Source organism: Apaloderma vittatum, unplaced genomic scaffold, assembly GCF_000703405.1.
Source record: "Apaloderma vittatum isolate BGI_N311 unplaced genomic scaffold, ASM70340v1 scaffold31741, whole genome shotgun sequence".
NCBI classification, from domain to species: domain Eukaryota; kingdom Metazoa; phylum Chordata; class Aves; order Trogoniformes; family Trogonidae; genus Apaloderma; species Apaloderma vittatum.
This window is the reverse complement of record NW_009699060.1, coordinates 25,558-30,325: the sequence shown is the minus strand read 5'-3', so window position 1 is coordinate 30,325 and position 4,768 is coordinate 25,558.

The window sequence follows — 4,768 nt, the reverse complement described above, 5'->3', positions numbered from 1 at the left end:
TGCTCTGTGGGCACATCCAGACCAGGTGCCTTTCAGAAGCCTACAGACCTGCTGGACTTTCTTCCAAAACCAGAGCAGGGGAAACATCCATAAAAACAACTCACTGGCCAGTGCTACCAACACCAAGAAGGGACATCAGGGCTGACGTAGGACTAGTAAACATTTACCTGTTTTCCTGGACCTCAGAGAAGTGCCAGGTACAGGAGGTGCTGCTCCCAGCCAGCCCCCTGCTTCTCCGACACCCGTCCTTGGTGCCGATGCCACGCAGGCTCCAGCGCATCAGGGAGCCATGGTCATTCCTGGGGCTCTGGGCTCCAACGGCACTCCTGGGAGGAGCCGTGCTCTGCCCACAGCTAATCCCCAGACCTTTGCTCACGTGGCCATGACCTTCAGGCCTTGGCGCGTTTGTACAGGCATTACTGAAAGCAGAGAAATAAGCTGGTTAGGTCAGGCTTGGCTCAGCGCCACGCAGTTCAACCCCGCTGCATACAAAGCAATCTATGCTGGCCTCCTGACCAGCAGACCGGATGGATTTCGGACAGGTTTCCCCCTTCCTCCCTCTTTCCTAAACACCACGATCCCACCGCAGCCTGGCATTGAATGGCCTGGCTTTGAAACGCTCCCGGGAGCTCTGGCTCTGCCGTCGCACCAGCTTGCTGGCAGCTCCTAAAAGATCTGAGACAGTTTTGCTTTCATGGGCACCAAAAGGTCAGAGATTTCATTCCCGTTTCAGCCTTCCAAACACCGCCTGGGTTGACAAAAGCCTGTGCCACTGCCCAGCTGGCACTGAGCAGGGACGTCTGCCTGGAAGCTCCTGGGTCAGGGTTGGTGGGGGATGGAAACAAGAAAGCTCCTCCTGCATTTCCAGGGTGGGCATGAACAGCAGGCTCCAGCTTTCCCCGACCAGGTCTGTCTGACAGGCAGGAAAGCTCTCCTTCGCCCAGCCCTTGCAGAACCAGCACAGCTCAGGGCATAGGCATCTGCCAGGCAGGACCCCATACACCAGCCAGAGCCCAGAGAGGACCTCCAGGGCAGCACGGAGCAGGAGGAAGGCTCAGCACCCCTCGCCAGCAATGCCTGCATTAGCAGTCTCAGCTGCACCCCTTTTAAATTTAGACCAGAGCAGCACTCCAAGGGGATTACAGTAGTGGATTGTGGAGTGCAAGGCAATCCCCAGCTCCACAACAAAAGGGACCGGAAAGGCTGCCAGCGTGGCTCCAAGGACATTTCTACTTTCAAAAGCTGCAGCTGCTCCCAAAAAAACATGTTCTGGTACTACCACTACCAAGCTGACAGCAGGGCTCCAGCAAGACACAGATCCCTGCCAGGGCACCCTTGCTGCGAGGCAAGGGCTTTGACAGGGGCTGGTTCAGGGGTGCTGCAGAGCTGGTACCGATTCCTCTGCTCTGCAGAGAACCAGCCCCACTGGGCACAGGAATGCAGCTAACATCCTTCTAACCACAGCAAACCACCTTCAAACCGCCCTGCAAGCACAGCCTTCCCGGCAGCAGCTCCCCAAGGTTCCCCAGGCAGATGCTGCCAGATCCCCAGGCAGGGGAGCGGCTGTTTCCAGGTACCTGCACCCCTCCGCTGCTTTTCTCCCAGTTTCTCAAGGCAGGGTTTGCATAGTGGCTGTCTCCCGAGGGAAAGTTTTCTGTCCCCAAATTCCCAAGAGTGTCAGTTTACACTAATGTCAGATGAGCCGAGATTAGCCTCGCTGCTGAGCGGGGAGCTTTGCTCTGTGGCCGGTTTAAAACAAGAAAAGGCAGCGTGCCAGCGGCAGGGAGAGAGGCTCCTCTTATTCAGGCAAACCACAGTACCTGGCTGCCCGTGCTGAAAACTGGGGCTTTGAGACCATCCTTTAAAACTCCCCCATCGAAGTGTTGCAGGTCGGGAGCAGCATTTCTTCAGCCTGCTGGTAGGATTTTCCCCATGAACACAACTCATCCCACTGATGAGAGCATCCCCACACCCTGGCTAGAGAAGTGTCTGTGTCCCAGCTCACACAAAACATACTATGTGGTCTTTCATCCACTGCTCTCTTCAGGGCACAAGGTAGCTGACCCAGGACACACACTGCATCTCTCAGCCACCCCAGCACGGCTGACCCAGAGCAGAGCCCCATCTGAGACCAGCTTTGGCTTCTGCCAAGCTGCTCCACCAACACACTTATCCTCAGGGAGTTTGCTCGCTGGTGAGCACACACATTATTCACACAAAAAGAGAGGTGAAGGCTACAAAAATCAGCACTTGAGCTTCAGAATAAAAAAATAAGTACTAAAAATATTCCTTTGCAAAAATGGCAGGAGGGGGAATAATTCTCTTGCTCTGCCCCTCTACAGCAGGAGGAGGTTCTCAAATGGGTAAATAAGAGGCACTGCCCTTCCAACAGCTCTGCTGTGGGTAATAGCAGGGTTATGTTCCTACTAGGCATCTGTGTAGAAGTCAGTCATCGGTCAGAAGAATGAACTCAGTCTTAAAAAGGCATCTATCTGCTGCTGTTACCGGGCAGGGAGAGAAGAAGAGATAAGTGTTGTGATTCTCAAGGTTTTCCACCCGTCCTGAAGGAGGCAGGAAGCAGCAGTTGTATTTTCCCAGCATCACTTAATGCTGAGCAAGCGACTCCCTTCTCCAGACCCCCCACACAGGCGAACACCCTAAAGCAGGTAGCCCTTCCATAGGGCTAACCCTGACAGTTCAGCTCCACATGCACACATCCTGCTTGGCATCATTCCAGAACCACATCCACGCATGCAGAGTAACTCCAGCTACGGCAGCATCCATCATGCTCAGCACCACCACGTTTTTGACTGACACCAGCTACAAAAACCATGGTCCAACAAAAAGCAGAGTTCTAACATACCAAGGCAACATTTAAAGGGAAATTTTCAAAGTCTATGTTATTAAATGAAAGATCCAGATTGACCAAAAAGCTGGTTCTTGCCATTCAAGAACTTAGAAATTCTTAACCTGACTATAAAAATCCTGGGCCCTTGTTCTGGAAAGCACAGGAGCAAGTAGGGCAAACATGAAGAGATGTGTCTGTGGCTGGCAGAGGAGAGGTTAATAATAAGAAAGAAAAGGGCTGGTTTATATCGGTACAGCAGAGCACGGGGAAGAAATTGCCACGAAGGGATCAGCACCAACCACACAAGGCCAAAGGAGGCAGCCCCAGAATTTGCTATCACCAGCATCTTCCCTTCAGCTACCAGCACGGGCAGCAGCTGGAATTAAACAGCTTCAAAAACAGGATGAGGAATAAGGCCTAAATTATTTCCAGAGGGGATGGAAGAGCTTCACCACAGAAAGACAGAGGCATGAAACGCAGCAGCTTGTGACACCAAGGAAAGGCTCTGTGGTCCAGCAGCCCCTCTCAAATGAGAGGGGACATCGTAAGGACACAGTCCTCCCGTGCAGCAGGCTGGGACACCTGTGTCCCATCCACAAATCAGCAGGTACAGTGGGATATTCCTGGCCCTCTGTGACAGCTATTTTAGCAAGCCAGTAGACAGTGTCCCTGCCAGCTCTTTCAAAGCATCCCTGTGCCCAGGCAGCACAAGAGGACCTCCAAGGGACCTCGCCTGCTCTGCTGCTGGAGCAGTAGCCACCCCCTCTGCGTCAGCTGGGGCCACTGTTCTGCTTTCAACAAGAGGGGCTGCGGGTGCCAAGGCCCAGGAGCAGAACAAGTCCCACCGGCAGGCACTGAATGCCACCAGTTGTTTGGTGGCACTGGCCCCGGGAGCAAATCCAAAACACTGAAGGCAACTAGGAACCACAATGTTTCAGTGTCCTGGAGTATTGAGCTGCTCAGGGAGAAGGGTTTGCCAGGTGCTGCCTGCAACAAGCCTTGATTCTGAGGGATGGGAACAAGAGCTGATGACTACACACCAGGAAAGTCCACAAATGCCTCATGAGAGTGTGGATATCATTAATGAAAAGCCTGTTTATGGGCAAAAATAACATATACTCACAAAATAATAGCTCAGGCTCATGAGACAGCAAACACATGTTAAGTCCTCTCAACTGTGTGACAGAGATCAGCTTGGGAGACCCAGGCCAGGGCTGGTCCCAAAACCTCCACAGAAACCCTCTAAGATAACTTTATCCCGTGTCTTCTTGCCTTCCTCTTTTTCAGCCCTCTAAACTCCCACAGGTGGTGACATGGGGACTCTGATTAAGCAGAGGCACTACACCAGGCTTTTGTAGCTTTCAAAGAGAGTACAATAAAATGCTGCGGCATCCCAGCCCTCAGAACCCAAACTCATTACAGTGGGTTGCTCTAGCTCCTGGAAAGGCAGCTTTCTTTCTTACCTCTTCATCCCAAGTACCCAGACAGCACAGGTAAACCAGCTCCAACACCTAATGCAACACACTCTGCCTCCAGAGAGACTGATATTTTGGTCCAGAGAGGGTTTATATAGGCTCAGTGCAGGCAGGCAACTAATTAGGACACAGCTACCCCAGTTTAAGGCTCTGATTATCCAGCCTGCACTGCTGCTTCTGCTGCTGCACTGGACCAGCAGCCTACAAGGTGCACCTTTACTCATGATGCAAAAACAGATATCATGCAAAACCATGGTATCTGTACCAGCTCTCTAGACAGCTCATTTTGCCCTGAAGCAGCATCGGGGTGCACACACAAGCAAGTGCTAGTAAGGCAACCAAGCACATCTCACCAGTCTGTGCGTAAGAAGCTCTCATACAGGGGGTTAATCTGTGCTTGAAGGTGCCAGGCAGGAGGCAGAAAGGCCAGCTGCCAGCCCCCCTC